Source organism: Thunnus albacares, chromosome 18, assembly GCF_914725855.1.
Source record: "Thunnus albacares chromosome 18, fThuAlb1.1, whole genome shotgun sequence".
NCBI lineage: Eukaryota > Metazoa > Chordata > Actinopteri > Scombriformes > Scombridae > Thunnus > Thunnus albacares.
In genome coordinates this window covers 21,616,657-21,633,566 of record NC_058123.1, presented here as the reverse complement: position 1 = coordinate 21,633,566, position 16,910 = coordinate 21,616,657, and the positions used below count along the sequence as shown (strand labels likewise).

Sequence of the window (16,910 nt, the reverse complement as noted above, 5' to 3'; positions counted from 1 at the left end):
TAATAACCAATCCCCTGTGTCCCCTTCATGGAGAAGGCGCACTCTGTTTTTCCAGTCCGCCTTGAACAGCTCTCCTCTCTCCTCTCATCCCTCTCTTCTGTCTGCCTTCCTGATCCACCATGTCACTTTGCCTGCACAGGTGTGTGTTACACAGCCAGCCGACCATGCATCTCTATCCCAGCCTCCCCAGCTATATGTTGGCTATATGGTTTGTTTACAATGCACAGAACTGACCGTAAACAAGTAGGAGGCTGTGTGTTGCAAACTGCAGTTAAAACCCTGATTGAGACGCATATTCTGAATGCGCTGTATACATGTCCAAAGAATGCTCCTAAAACCCAAATAATCGGTGTATCCCACATGTCTTGATCGGAAAATGCTACATTTGGAATAAGGCCTATTTCAGAATATCCAAATGGAATATGCTGTTTACATGACCCATATCAAATTTGGAATATTGTCATGTCCGGAATTATAGTGGAATATTACTGTGCATGTAAACATAGACATTGTCCTTCTCTTTCTTCTCTTCCCTGCCCTGCCAGTTTGTCTGTCCTTTATCCTTCGGCCTCTCTTCCCTTTCTCCATTAATTCCTGTCTTTCTCTATCTCTCTATCATCCCTGTGCAACCTCCCTTTTCTATCAGGGTGTCTATTTTAGCTTTACCTAGGTTTCTCATATAAGTTTTTCCTTACTTCAATTCTCTCCCTCTCTTAAACTTACTCTTACATAACTTACAGCTGCAATGACAACTTGTAACCAAAAGGGGAAAAAATATTGTGAATTCAGATATGGACCCAGGCTGGTACAAAATTTGAAAAAAAATTAAGTAAAGCCTGTGAGCTAGTTCAGACATTCAGCTTGAGTTCACAACAACTCACATGATTGACTATATGACTAGAAGTAGCCTAATTGTTGACATTCACAAAACATATAAATCTACAAAAAGTAATAATACTAGCCTATATTATTTATCCAGCTAAAAAAAACATTCTATAAATGGAAAACCAGTAACAGTGAGTGGTGCACTAACCATACTTAATCAGTTTAAAACAGCTCAATTGCATAATAACTTTTGAGTGTGTTTAAATAGAGGAAAAGAAATATAAATAATTCTTTTTCATTTCATTGTTTGTTAATACAGAACAATTAATATCCCCCCACTCCAAAATTTGTGGGCCATAAAACCAAACAATGAAATGAAATGTTTCAAACAGCTGAAGGGACCTTATCTCATAATAATTCTGATTAGATTCGTCATTATTAGTGGCTCTTTCACATTACCACACGTCATTTGTTACATTGTTAAAATGGCAATATTGATAAGTGCAGCTTTAAGACATTCTTTGACATTAGAGAGGATGGGTAGAGTAAAATTTAAAGGACAAATACATGGATGAGGAGAGGAGGGATAGTGGCTTAGAGCACAAAATGATAGCTTTGTCCTTTCTGTCCAGCAGTGAATGCTGACTGTACAAAACAGATGTAATTATCAGAAATTATCATTACCAGGAGGGGTGATCTGAGGGGAGAAGAGGGAGAGAAAAAGAGAGAGAGAGAGAGAAAAAAAGAGGGATCAGTGTGAGAGAACAATTTTAGCAATAATGTCCACAAGATGGCTCTTTGCTGTAATTATGGGTATCACATTAATGTGACTCATTGATGTTAGTGACACCAGAGTCACTATAATTACACATGAGGATTCACATGTTTCTGTGCTGTCTAAAATTTACTTTATACTTCTAATGTGTGAAAAGTTTCTTCCATAGCAATTTAGCTATCAGACGAGAGAAAGCAAGCAGCATGACTTCTAGTTATCATGAGATCAGCATGTCTACCAAGTGCATTTTTCATAAAACACTGTTATCTGATCAGTTTGTTTGGCTAAAGCTACACGAGTCATTCATTTTGTCTCTTTCATTATCTTCCCATCATCACCGCAATTTGTTTCCCTCTCTTTCTCTTGTCTCTCCTTCTTCCCTTTATCCTCTCTGAGTGATGGGCAATCACAAAGCATTAGGTCTTAATTAATCAAAGACCCAATAATGAATTCTTGCTGCTGTGTGCATGTGTGTGTATATTTATTTCCTTGCTCATGCATGTATGTGTGAACATACGTACATGCTGTATGTGCAGGTATGCAAAGGGGATCAGCTCTGGCTTCAGACATTGGATGAGCCACATTCATGCATTGAGTTTTCTCATTTAAGGGATGAAACCATTCGGCAGTGAAGCCATTTAGTACAATAATAAGACTTGGAGTCTGTGACAAAGTACTGTCAACCCTAATGGGCAATTAATGTCTAATTTTGAAGAGGGAAATGAGCATTCATTTTCTCTTCTTTACACATGAGATACTTTAAACCCTGTCTGCAGGAAAAGTATTTATTTCCATAAAATGGTGTTCTTTAGCCTCAGGCAATAAGAATATAAAGACTCTGAGTGAGTGTGCATACACTGGGGGAAAGCAAACAAAAAATGCTAGTTACAAGTTTAGAAAAAATAGCATTTTTAAAAATTTGAAATAATGAGTGTAGGTACTATTGTTTCAACAACATATTTTCTTTTTTACACAAAATGTATGGCACTGAAGCAACACATTCACTTCCTTCAATGGCATGTGTTGAGCAGAAAACATTAAACAAACATTAAGATGATCATACGACCAAGGAGATTTAGCATCATACAACACTTACTCAGGCTAAATCCAAGTTCTGGCGCTACTTTGGACCTGACAGCTTAAAGAAATACCCAAAAATCTATCTTTGAGTATCTCACTGAAGGCTTGAACGGTTTCAAGCCTTCAGTGAGATACTCAAAGATAGATCCAAATGTTTTTAGCTTGCTGCTTTGACAACTGCAGCTATAGACAAATACGGGTTGCAGGCAGAAGTAGCCAGGTTGCCACTGCTGCGGAGGCACCTCCCTTATAAACCTGCATATAACACTGTAATTTATGTAGAAGGATCTCACTGTTTGGATGTTTCCGACAAGAAATATGTCCAGGTGATCCAGTAAAAACAGTTACACAGGGCTGATGGTGAGCTGCCACCCTACTGATCTCTTGCTAGCTTGGTACAACATTTCCTAGCCAAAATTGTACTTTTATAGTATTATATGTTTGTGTTTTTTTTAATTAGCTTAAAGTATGCTTTTATTCTGATTAACATGTAAGAAATTATGAACTTTGATGAGTTAAATTATAGGCTAGAAAGTTGTTCCTGCTGGGTTAAATCAGCTACTCCACACAGAACTTAAACATCCAGACTGCGGAGGTCAGACAGAAGCGTTAATGTTATTTTTTCATGAAGTCTGTGTCCTAATTAAATTCAGACAAATGTTTAGAGACTAAATAACTTCCACATTCACACAGACAACTTTCATATGTTGGAGGGTACAACTGCTGACCGTGATTAACCCCAACATCTCTGCTTTCACTGTTAGTGTAAATGGAAAGAAAAGGAGAAAAAAAAGTGAGTGTCCTCAGAAACTTATCAAACTGCTCCTCCTATCCACATGTCAAAGTGTCCTTGAACAAAAGTGTCTCCCAAATGAATGTATGTCAAATTTTAAATAGATCATTTTGTTTTTTTTATACTGATGGAACATAGCCAACAGGGGGTGAGTATTGATATTCAAATGATAGGATTGGGACTGAATTCTGAGGTAGGCAGTCACCAGTAACTGTTCAGTCAACACATGTAGGCCACTTCAGCCACAGAATAGGAAAAGCAGCCTTACCAACTGGCCCATCAAATCTCAACCAGCGTGAAACAACGCTCAGCCCACCGTTCACAGTCTTCAAAAAGTTCTTGAAATGACATGTCAACCATTTTACTTCATAAATCCAACCACTGTCATCAATACCTCGCTTTAGGACCCAGGCCACACAAACTTTGTTGTAATTTTAACTGGTCCTTGCATTTTAATTGCGAGTTAGGACAGAGAATAGCTGTGCCCTTAGGATATGCCCTAAAAAATAAAAAACACATCCAGTGACAGAGAGACAAAATCGACTCTCCCTGCAGATCTGGTGTTAGTGTTTGATTTTAATATAAGGCACACTACAAGTATGCAGTCATTGTGTGATCGCCTTGACTGAGCATATGTGTTTGCTTGTCTGGACAATCATGACACTGTCATTGTAGTAGGCTACATTTAGCTGAATACACAGACAAAATGACATAAAGGCTTATGTCCAAACCCAATATTATGATGAATTTTCTGGGCATAACCCCAGTTTACACCAAGCATTATTATCCCACTGCAGATGGTAGCTTTATAAAGACTGTGAACTGATCTGGCACCAATCCATATTCAAACACAGGGATGAGTACATGAAGAAAGATTGATATAAAGGTGGTTTAAATCCATGTATTTATTTATTTTTTTTAAAATCTAATTACACTCATGTTTCACCCATTATGACCTAAGGCGCCCTCTAAAAAAACATTCTAAAACCTTAGGCATTGTTTGAAAACAACCTGAAACCTGAGGCTAAGACCAGCAAGAAGAGCTAAAAAAACAAACAACCACAAAAAAGCATCCCATAATGCATTTCACCTTCCCCACATGTATTTCAGTGAATCACGATGCATTTCATTGGTCATGTGTCTTGAAACAATGACATTATCTAAAACACTCTGATGTCACCTCCTTCTCTAAGGGGACAAGCACGCAAACGTTGCACCTGGTCTTAATGTGTTAAGAGAATTTTGATTAATTTTTACCTTTGTGGGATTTAATGTATAATCAAGAACAATAAGCACCAAGTTAACATACCTCAACTAACAATATTCTGCTTTGTTGATGTGAGCCTATAAAACTATTCATGCTCCATAAAACTTTGTCTATCCATCTAGGCGCCTGCCAGTTTCCATCACTTGTTCTGTCTTCATTTCCAAATTGTGACATGTTCTCTATGTACTTCTGTGACAGTATTTCAAACCTCTGACTACATTTATAAGGTTCAGACCAGGTTAAAGCAGGACAAACTCTTCACATACCTGTGGTGAAGAGGCACCTACCATTGCCTTGCATATTTAAGGCATTGCTGGTTGCGTCTTTGCTGGCACTGCAGTGTGTTTGCTATCTTGTCTTGATAGAGCTGTCAATCTCGTCAGTTTTGTCCCCTGCCTGCCCCACCAAGCTGTCCAACTCTGAAGAATCTCTGGGTGATGTCTGCCATCTGGAGTCTGATCCTTTCATCATCGCCCCAGCTGGCTGTGAAAATCCAGCTGCATTCTGCCCCATCTGCAGACATCAATGCCTAACTGAGAAAGGAATCGACCGTTCACCAAGCCTGGACCTCTTCCACAACAAACAAACTGGTAGCCCCATTTCTATTCAACCTCTAACCCCAAACAGTCCATCCTTTTTGTCTAACTTTTATTATACACCCATTGCAAGCATTTGGGACTTTAAACACTCTACCCAACATTGTCATCATTCCAGTAGTGTCCAACAGCCTCTGTGTTGTGTTGCAAAGGTTAAAAATCTTTCAAGGGAAAGATGCTAGTATGATCAGACAAATTCTCACTTCCAAGCCAATTCATTTTGATAGGTTTTCTAAAACAGTGCATATATGTGTATATCTTTCATCAGTATTTCCCAACTTTACCAAGCAAGGTCACCATATTCATTATCCACCAAAACCTTCATCCTAACTGGACTGTCCTGGACACTGAAATCATAGCCTGCTACAACTGGGTCAAACTTTAAATTAGTCTTTGAAGCAGATAAACAAAATATTTGTTAAATTAGTTTATGCAAATTAATTTTTTTCTGGGACATTATTACCATGCTTTATTATTACTATGCTTACTTACTACTTTGACCACGATTGCTTGTTAATTGATAGTGCATCATGCTGCTGCCATTGTCGGTGTTATCCCTCTGTTATTGTTTGTTTAAGTTGAATGCATTTTGGATCCTTGGGTCTATTTGAGTCCAGTCTGATTATGCTCCAATATTTTGGACCCATGAAAACCTCTCACTATCACTCTATTTCTGTCTGTTATTCAGCTTGTTACTGTATTCCAAACCATAATGTATGCAGTATTTTAACCTTGAGTAATAACCTGATAGCTTTATTCATAATTTAAAGGGGACATTTAATCTTTTCCTTATTTTCAGTCATCTAACTATAAAGAAAGGAATCTCTGTCTGTATGTCTGTATGTATGTGTGTCCTTGAAGACCCAAGGAAGTTCAGTGTCAAGTTTAAGTTGTTTGGATGAGCAGTTCTCATGAAATATATAAAAAAATACCTCATAAACAACATTACTTCTGCGTCTTCTTCTGCATGTGAAATCAATGAGCGGGAAATACTGACAGCACCACTCTGCCATTGCAACCTACATTGTGTACAGAGGTTAGATTACAACCATAGTGATAATGACTTGAAAAAGTTTAAGAGACTTAAGCTCTACTATTGAAGTGTGTATTGTGAACAAAACTTGGCATGTACATTCAAGACTTACTGCAGGATGTCTCAGACATGTTTTGAATGGGCACTGCAGTTCATCTAACTAAAAATCAAGGAATCTCTGTCTGAACAAAATTTAACCAAGGTAGCAACAGGAATTTGTCTGTGTCGTTTGCATATCTCGAGAACTGTTCATCTGATCGACTTCACACTTGGCAGGTGTATTGCTGGGGACCTAGGGATGTGCAGTATTGAATTTGGTGCAATTTGGACATTTAATATTGATAAACTTTGAATAAACAAGGGAACAGTGAGCCCCTCAGCTCTGTGTCTGAGGGCAGCAGGGATCGTTTGATATTAAACACTGCTACATCCCAGAGGTGTGGGGCTTCTGGGCTCTGACTCACTGAATGGGACAACAGCACACGCCCCACCCAGTTAAACTGCCTGACAGAGAACAGCAAGCATACACAGGAGATAAAAATAGAGGTGGAGACAGTGAAACTAGCCAATAGGAGCACAGACACATTTGATTGGCAGGAGAATCAACCAATGGAAGGCTGTAAACTGCTTCTACAGTTCCACCTCAGTTTAGTCTCACTGGTAAATTTTCTGTCTGGATTTAAACCATTTATTTTATTCATTCTCTATCATTTTCTTTGATACATTTGTCAACTGATACATACATATGCAGTTCTTGAGAAATAATAAGTAATTGGCTTGTTCTGAACAGGCATGTTTTGAATGGGCACTGCATTAGTGTATATGTACTGTTACAATGTTGTTCATATTAAACTTGACCAAAGTGTCAAATAATGAGGTAAATGTATGTAGAAGTAATCCCTGTGAGCAAAAAGCATGTAAGAAGCAAGGCTTCAGACTGCTCTGAACACTCAGTTTCCAACGTTTTTTTCTACTTTCAGCCTGAGCAGATGTCAGCTCGTAAGGGATTCCTTTATATGGTCATCTGTTCAATGCTCCACTTCACTAACATTATGGCATTTTTCCATTGTTTGGGACTCGAGCTATGACTCGAGTCTAGCTGGCACACTGAGTGTTTTTCCATTACACAGCAGGACAAAGTAAGCTATTTACCTGTCGGAGGTGTGCTGGTCATCTGTAGCTCTTCATCAAACATCATCATCACTGTGGCTGTTTCTGCTTGTACTATTCCTCCCTGCATTATTTCTAACTGATCCACTGAACAAAGAGCTCCAAATATCTCCATATATTGTCGTGTCGCATGGTTTTTAGTGCTAACGAAGTTCCGCTAATTCTGTAAGGAACATGTTTAATTTCCTGTAAATTCTTCACAATAAAAGTCTCCTGTTATTTAGTCATGTAAAAGCTTTTAATTTGAAGCAGTTAAGCAGGAAATGTTGGGTTTGCATCAGAGGTAACTTAACATGACTCTGAAATGGCTGACCCTCGGCAGGCTTCCAGAAAGCTGGCCAATCAGACCAGAGTGGGCTCATTGGGAGGGGGGCCTTAAAGAGACAGGAGCTAAGACTGCTTGTTAAGAGACAGAGGCTGAACTGAGGGCCAGCATAAAGGGTCAGTATAAGATACATAAGCAGTTTTTTGAACTGTGAATCATGCAACGCTACTACTACTAGTGGAGTTCAAAAATAAAGATATATAGCTGAAAATAAGCATAATAGATCCCCTTTTATTGGTAGTCTTTTGATTTTTACCCTGTGTGTCCCTACATGACTTTCTGACACACTATATGTATTTCTCTGTGGCCCAGTTCTTCATCTAGCCTGTTAATTCTGTCTGTAATGTATTACTTTCCTCCTGGAGAAATATGCAGGTAGCTTTATGTAATCCATGATTTCCCAGGTGATTCCCAACATGCTGTTCCTTTAAAATGAATTCATTCCACCATCCAGAGATCTATTCTATCTCCACACTGCCACTAATAAGCAAAGCCCCTGTGTGAGAGCTGGCTGCTTCTAAATGAGTGGAAATAAATCACAAACACAGATGGGGAGGTATTGCAACCTATTATGCCAGCCAGATCTCCGTGTGTGTATGTGTGTGTGTTGCCAAATTAGGTGATCAGTGTGTTTTGTGTTAGAGATAGAGACTATGTGGTGTTACTACACTGCAGTACATCCACATAATCTCTCATTGAAAATCTCAGCAGGCTCTAATCCCTTAATCTACCTTTGATAAACCTGAAATAACACCATTATTCTGGGAGTTACACATTCTTTTATCTTCATTGGAAAACCCTTTGAAAGTATTTTATTGACTGCGAAAAGGTTATTGGAAAAAACACTGAAAGTATTTCAGGATCTCAGTGGCTAAAAATCTTTCTCAACTTTAAAAACACAAGTGACTGTTTGGAATTAACTTCAGTAGTCAATCTGAATGCATATCATTACTTTCACTTGAAGATTAATGACCTGACAGTAACAAAAACAGTCACTGGTTGTACATTTACTCTCCAGAATGGAATAAAGAAAAGCTGAAGCAATCGAGTAACTGCTGAAGGAATAAAATCATTTGGTAAAGCAAAGAGATTGATACTTTTCTCAGAAGTTGGATGAACAATACAGAGCTCAAATGCTATTTTGCAGACTGCCAGAAAGAGGATTCTGATGCACTGTTTATGTTTGTGTCTGTTTGATTGGGACAGCAGTGGCTTGCGGAGGCTTGTGACCAGAAGTCTGACTGAAATCTGGGTGGGAATCTGGGCAGAAAAAAGACAGAGCATCACTTGCCCCCTCTTCAGTACCATGGTTCCCTGAATAAGGTCATAAATGCCTAACTCCTCCTGTGGAGCTGCTCAGTGGCTGACAGATCAAGACCGTGGTTGTACTGGGCAGCTTCCAGGCACAGCATAACCCTAAGATAAACTGCCCTGGTAAATTAAGTTACTGTACATCATGCTGTGCAGTCATTTGATTAATTGTAAACAAGGTTTATCTATCTGGCCGGTCTAACATTGGTGTTCACTAACTTGAAGTGCAGATGTACTCAATACAAAACAGTCATCCAAAAATGAAAAAAATAAACTCTACCTGCAAGCAGCAGTCATATGGAAATAATGTTTATCCAAACTTCCAACTGCTGAAGACACACTACCTGAAAATGTTCTCTTATGCCTATCAGGGGCATGCAAGGATTTATACCAATTACCAGAGAAAAAGTTCAACCAGTTCAATAACCAGATGTGCAAATGTAATTCTGTTTTTTCAGTATGTTACTGACCTTTTAGTTTAGAAACGAGGATGAACAATCATAATGTTGTTCGAATGTGGCTTCCGTCATTCCATTACTGCACTGAAATGAAAAATACTCAATTTTGTCATCAGATCTTACACTTACCTACTGTTAATGTTTGATCTTGCTTTTGGCTCCAAAAAGCATCAAGATTTCCAGTATTTCATCATATTTAGGAAGTATAACAATACATTACTGTTAGAATCTGGCTGTATTTTTACAGCAATTTATTGTTGTGTAAAATAAATTATTAATACAACTTTAAAAACACAATAAAGAATATTACTGAATAAAATTAAGCAAGGTTTGGAACAAAGTCAGTGAAGTTGTAAAAAACATTGCCCTGTAATTTTGGATAACAGCCATTTCTGTCAATCTCCACTTTACATACATACATGGGGAGCAGTGTCGTAACACCTGATTTGTTTGATCAGACATTTACGGGTTCTTTGCCAGTGACATTAACAGCACAAACATGGAGCCCACAAGATGCAGGTCAGCAGGATAAGTCAGTCCTCAGGCACAGGCATATTGTAGGAAAGATGTATCAAGAGAAGAGAGAATCAGGGTTGCACTTGAGGAGTAAAAAACAGTAAGGGAAATAACAGATGTTTTAGGAGCAGATCCAGCAGCAGGAGGAGACCGCTAATGTTGTCTCAATATATTGGATGTTCTCTGTGCAAGTTAATCACAACAGGAGTCCAAACCATAAGCCCCAAACAAAATTAACAACTTACCTTCAATCTAACTTTTAACAAGGAGATAGGTTATCTTAGAGTAGGTGAAAGTCATTGATCTTGAATGTATATTTCCTGTGTACATTTTCCATTTGTTTATAGAAATTATAAAGCTTGAGCCGACACATTATCCTACTTGCCTTTTTGGTTGAAATTAATTAAGTAAAAAACAGTAGAGTCTTGAATCACTTATTTACCAAAACCAGTTTCACTGACTTGTTAAACCAATGGTTAATGTCAATGGAATTTAGTTTAGCTCTTAATTGTCAATCAAGACAAGCACTTCCTTGTCTTTTATGGGGCACATACTGTACAATGTACATCACACTACTCTGTGGGCCTTTCTTTCCCCATCTCTTCCTGGTTACATTTCTCAAAATATTCTTTCTTGAGACACATGTAAGGACAAAAAATGAATGGTGGCAAATCTAATGAATATTCTGAGGATGATGGAGTTTGAATGCTTGTTAAGTCATTCCGCACCCAAAATAATACCTGGTTTCATTTGCTTGTTGTCAGTTACTGTATATGATAAAAAAAAAAAAAAATCAAATAACAGGGAAATTTTGTTTGTGCACTAATATCCCTTAGATATGTATGGATGTAGAAATGTGTACCTCAAAAAAATATATATAATAAAACATTTTGAAAAGTCTTATTCACCATACTTGTTCTTAGTGTCCCTGTGAAAAGAGTGTCCTTGGGATTCATTTCCTCTTCGTCTCACAAGGTGAGCTCATCCAGTAAAACCGCATACAGATGGTCTTAGTTAGAACCTATTACATTCTCTATTTTTGTCAATCCACCAGTTCCTTTTCTTATCCCTCTCTCCCTCCCTACTTCTGATTCTCTCAGCTCATTGAGTACAGTCTCAAAGTGGCAGCATTTAGAGTAGATTTATTTCTACTTCCATCCAAATCCCTCTATGGAATCATCTTTTTTTTCAATCTGTCTCTTTCTCATCATCAATCCATCCAGGTATGCTGCCAGGGATTTGGGCCACATGAAAAGATATCATATTGGGCCCCACCACCCCACCATCACAGGCCATGCCAATCCTGCGCAACTGCCGTAACCACACCAGAACCCAATCGAACCATTCAAAGCTTTAAATAACTCTACCTTTGCAGGCTTGCAACTCTCTTGTAGTCCAATACTTACTGTATGATATTTACTGACACTGAGCTGTGAAAATATACACTGTGCAGACATGCAAGCAACATTTTGCATACAGTGGAATTCATTATTTGACTGATACCCTCTATAAGAAATGTGCTAAAGGCCATCTTTTAAGATTCAAGATTAAAGATTCACTTATTATTATCATTTTACAGCACAAGATTGTACAACAAAATGTAGTTTGTAGTCCTTTTATGCTACTCACAAAAACAGAAATTACATAAATGGATTAATAATAAGTCATAAAAATAAAACCATTTTTTATATTGGAGTGCAGAGGATGAATTGAGGAGTCTGAAGAAAGAAGCTGCTCTGTAGTCTAGTGGTACAACAGTGGATATTTAGGAATCTTTTGCCAGGCAACAGCAGGGTGAACAGGCTGTGCCTGGGGTGGGTATTGTCTTTTAGTATCCTTTGGGCTCTGTGCAGGCACTTCACCTCACTGATATCACTGTTGCTCGGAAAACGGGTACCGATGATGTTCTGGGCGTTTTAATCACCCACTGCAGAGCCTTCCTGTCTTGGACTATGCACATCTCATGCCAATTTGTGATGTGTCAAGGCAGGATGCTCTCTATTGGTCCTCTATAAAAGTTAACAAGAACTTGGGATGGAATTTTCCCTTCCTCAGTTTCCTTAAGAAATACAATCTAAATGTAATTTTAATGGTGAAATTCTTGAATGGAACATTATCTTAACATTAATAAATAAATTAAAATAAATATTAACTTAAAACACATTAACCTCTTTAATTAAAATAAATGAACATTATCATCTATAGAATGATATAAACATAAGAATAAAATCAGCAGCAGCTTTTTGAACTAATTATACATACAGACTACCAATTCTTATCATCGAAAGGGATTTAATAATTTTTCTTTTTTTCATAATAATAAAAAATAAATTCCCATGGACCCCCTGCAGTTATGCCAACTGACATGTCATTCAACGCAATGCTGCTCATTTCTTCCTTCAGTTGGGAGGAGGGCTGGTTCATTGGCAAAGGGATGGCAACGGGGAGACAGGGCTGCTGAGCCTGAAGCTGCATCTGTTGGGTCTGGCACCAAGGCAGGGGCAGGGCAACTGATTTAGTATGAACAGCTTGCTAAAAGTTTGCCTGCATTGATTAAATGTCGGCTAAAAGCACAGTAAAATGTACCCTCTTTCACTATGGACTAAGCTAACAGGTTACACAGACAGCTCACAGACTACACACACCTTTCTTTTTGAAAAAGTGGGTCTGTTTACATTATACAGTAGATGCTGTCTTTTGGCTAGTTCTTGTGTCATGTCAAGGTCAGGATGCAAAGCTGACATGCATTTTTTTCAGTAATAGGGAAGAGCACGTGACTTAATGATTGAATTGATTTAAAAAAGGAGAAACACACAACAAATCCCTTAACAACAGATTAACTGATCGGCCAACCTGCCAGCTCTCTCTCCATCAGCTGAAAGATGGCACCATACAAAATGAGCCATTTGCTGATTTACAGCACCATTAAAACTTGTCCTTGAAAGGGAACGGTAGGTAATCTCACCAGATCACCATCTCACACTTAAGTGAGTTTATTCTCCAACAAAAACAACATCTGCTAGAATCGTTTAAACACCATTATGCAAGGAGTGGGGGGGATGAACACTCCAAACCATCCAAGTACACACACACAAAAACAAAAAGACATGTACTCAGAAAAACAACTTCCTCTTATCAACAGCTGTGGCCCAATACTGCTGCTTTAACACATATTGCTATGAACTGAGGTAGAAATAAGTAAGGAAATACTGTAAGTTTAGTCTGAGTTGACCTGAACATTGTAATTTCTATACAGCATCTTTTTGTATGCTGCACATCAAAAATGGTCCACCTTATAACTGGCATTTATTGTTTGTCCCCTAACACAAATTGGAGATAATATAATTAATTTGAGTACAAGCAATTACTTTGGCCAAATTAAAATAATTATCGATCAATTTCAAAATGCAAAGTTGCACATGCTCATAGAAGTCTACCATCAAACAAATGCTCTCACATAAATACACTCACCCACACATACTCAATGGCATACTAAATACCACACACACATACACAAGGTAGTTGACAGTGATTGGCATAATCCAGCTGACATGTATATTTATGGGTAAAATGAAGTCAGCAGCATGAAGGGCAAAGGTGCTGACAGAGAGAAAATCACTGTATGTCTCTTTGTCTCTACTGGAATGTGTGTGTTCCCATTGTAGGGACACATATAGTAACATCTAATGAGGGACTGACGTTGTGTGGACTAACCTACTGTACCATCTGAGGACAAACATTTATAATAAACCTCATACATTTTAGGGTCAAAACTTTGTATTTTGGATCAAGATTACAGTTATAGTTTGTTTTGAGTTAGAATAAGGGTTGCGGGTAGGCATGTAGTGCTTGTGGTTAAGGCTAGGTTAAGCCTCCCTGAAAGAAATGTAAGTCACTACATCATCAGAATTATTGTAGTAGGTCAGGGGCAAAAAGGACACATGAAGAAATGGAGAGAGGATTAGTATATAGAAACGAGGGATGGGCCTGAATACAAATACAGTATTTGGCAAAACACAAATAATGTTTTTTTTTTTACAAACATTTATTTCATACAAATATTTTAAAAATTATTTGTTTTTGGGAAGAAGATAAGAAAACATGTTACATACCAGTACACAGGTCGGTTGCATCGCTATCTCAGTCTCTGTCCTCTGCTCCATTGTTAAGTCTATCAGCAGGGGGGAGGGGGGAGCCACATCCACCTGCTACATGACGCACATTTCCTTATTTGAACTTCACTCCCAGAGGTGAGGGTGTTCCCCAGAGATAAAGCTGAGCTACTGACACAAGCGAAGTGACCTAGAATGTAAAGACAAATAGATGGATAGATGGATGGATCCAACTGTGGTTGATGGAAAAGAGGTACACTGTGTAAATTTCACCCAGATGGAATCACATGGTTAATGCTTTCTGTGGCTTGTGTGTCTAGGGGTATGAGTCTTGCTTAGGGTGGAAGAAGTCTAGAGTCCTAATCACAGATGAGCCCTGAGGTTCAGGAATCAGACTGCTTTTGGTGGGTTGTCTCTTTAATTTTGCAAATTTGAAACTTTTAGGAACATTTGGGAAGCTACAGCATACTAAGAAGGAGGTGAGAGTCAAACTGCTGAACCTACATGTTGAAGTTCCCAGTTGAAACAATTGGGAGGTATGCCGGACACATCAACGCTGAAAGAGACTTCAGTAGATGCCACTGCAACCTGACATGGAAATTAAAGACAAATTGATTAATGGAATGATGGATCCAACAGTAGTTGCTGGGGAAAAGGTACACTGAACCAAATTCTCCCAGCTGCAATGGCATGGGGAAAGTGCTATGTGGCTCTTTGGTCTAGGGGTATAATTCTCGCTTGCAGTGCAAGAGGGACTGTGTTCAAATCGCGGACGGACCAAAAGGGCAAGAATGTGGCTCCTTATTACAGGTTATCTGGCTAGTTCTTAAAGTTTGGAACTGTTGGGAAGCTAAGACATCCTAAGAAGGAGTCGAGAGTGGAAGTGCTACGCCTACATGTTGAAGGTATCAGTTGAGAGGTATGCTGGTCACATCCCCCTGCTAGGAGACTGCTGTAAATGGAGGAGGAGCATACTGTAAGTGCTGCATATCCTCTCTCTTATCGAAATGCTTCGTGATCCCCCTAAACAGTGCAGGTGGAGGAGGCGGGGAAGACAGCATTTAGCCATTTTTGCTGAGCATGCAACCACTGCAACCTGACCTGGAAAGTGAAGACAAATAGACGGATGGATCCAACAGTGGTTGCTTGGAAAAAAGGTACACTGTGTAAATTTCACCCAGATGCAATCACATGGTTAAGGCTGTCTGTGGGTCATTGGTGTAGGGGTGTAATTGTTGCTTAGGGTGTGAGCGGTCCCGGGTTCAAATCCCGGACGAGCCCAGGAGTCAGGAATGTGGCTACTTACTGTGGGTTAGCTGGCTAGGTTTGGAACTCTTGGGAAGCTAAGACATCCAAAGAAGGAGTTGAGAGTGGAAGGGCTACGCCTACATGTTGAAGGTATCAGTTCCCCTGGTAGGAGACTTCAGTAAAGGCCAGGAGCATACTGCAAGTGCTGCATATCCGCTCTGTTCTGGAAATGCCTCATGATCCCTTAAAAAGTGCAAGAGGAGGCAGGGGAAGACAGCATTGCACTGAGCATGCAACCGCCGCAACCTGACCTAGAAAGCGCAGACAAACAGATGGATGGATCCAACAGTGGTTGCTTGGAAAAAAGGTACACTGTGTAAATTTCACCCAGATGCAATCACATGGTTAAGGCTGTCATTGGTGTAGGGGTATAATTCTTGCTTAGGGTGTGAGCGGTCCCGGGTTCAAATTCTGGACGAGCCCTGAGATTCAAGAATTTGAGTGCTTCTTTTGGGTTGTCTGTTTTCATTTTTCAAGTTTGAAACCTTTAGGAACAGTGGGAAAGCTACAACATACTAGGGAGGTGAGAGTCAAACTGCTCCACCAACATGTTGAAGTTCCCAGTTCAAATGTTTGGGAGGTATGCCGGGCACATCAAGGCTGGAAGAGACTTCAGTAGATTCCGCTGCAAGCTGACATGGAAATTGAAGACAAATTGATGAATGGCAGGATGGATCCAACAGTAGTTGCTGGGGAGAAGGTACACTGAACCAAATTCTCCCAGCTGCAATGGCATGGCTGAAGTGCTCTGTGGCTCGTTGGTCTAGGGGTATGATTCTCGCTTTGGGTGCGAGAGGTCCCGGGTTCAAATCCCGGACGAGCCCAGGAGTCAGGAATGTGGCTACTTACTGTGGGGTTTCTGCCAAGGTTTGGAACTGTTGAGAAGCTAAGACATCCTAAGAAGGAGTTGAGAATTGAAGGTATCAGTTGAGAGGTATGCTGGTCACATCCCCCTGCTAGGAGACTGCTGTAAATGGAGGAGGAGCATACTGTAAGTGCTGCATATCCTCTCTCTTATCGAAATGCCTCGTGATCCCCCTAAACAGTGCAGGTGGAGGAGGCGGGGAAGACAGCATTTAGCCATATTTGCTGAGTATGCAACCACTGCAACCTGACCTGGAAAGTGAAGACAAATAGACGGATGGATCCAACGGTGGTTGCTGGGAAAAAAGGCACACGCTGCAAATTTCGACCCGCTGCAATCGTATTGTTGTTGCTTTCTGAGGCTCGTTGGTCTAGGGGTATGATTCTCGCTTCGGGTGGGAGAGATCCCGGGTTCAAATCCCAGACGAGCCCAGGAGTCAGGAATGTGGCTACTTACTGTGGGTTAGCTGGCAAGGT

The 16,910-nt window shown here is 39.6% G+C and overlaps 1 non-coding gene across 1 annotated transcript; it reads left to right on the top strand.

The window, feature by feature from the left end:
* The first annotated feature begins 16,321 nt into the window (after nt 1-16,321).
* On the top strand, nt 16,322-16,393 carry trnap-ugg. The gene has a single exon. It is a non-coding gene; the product is annotated as a tRNA-Pro (tRNA).
* Nucleotides 16,394-16,910: the final 517 nt, after the last annotated feature.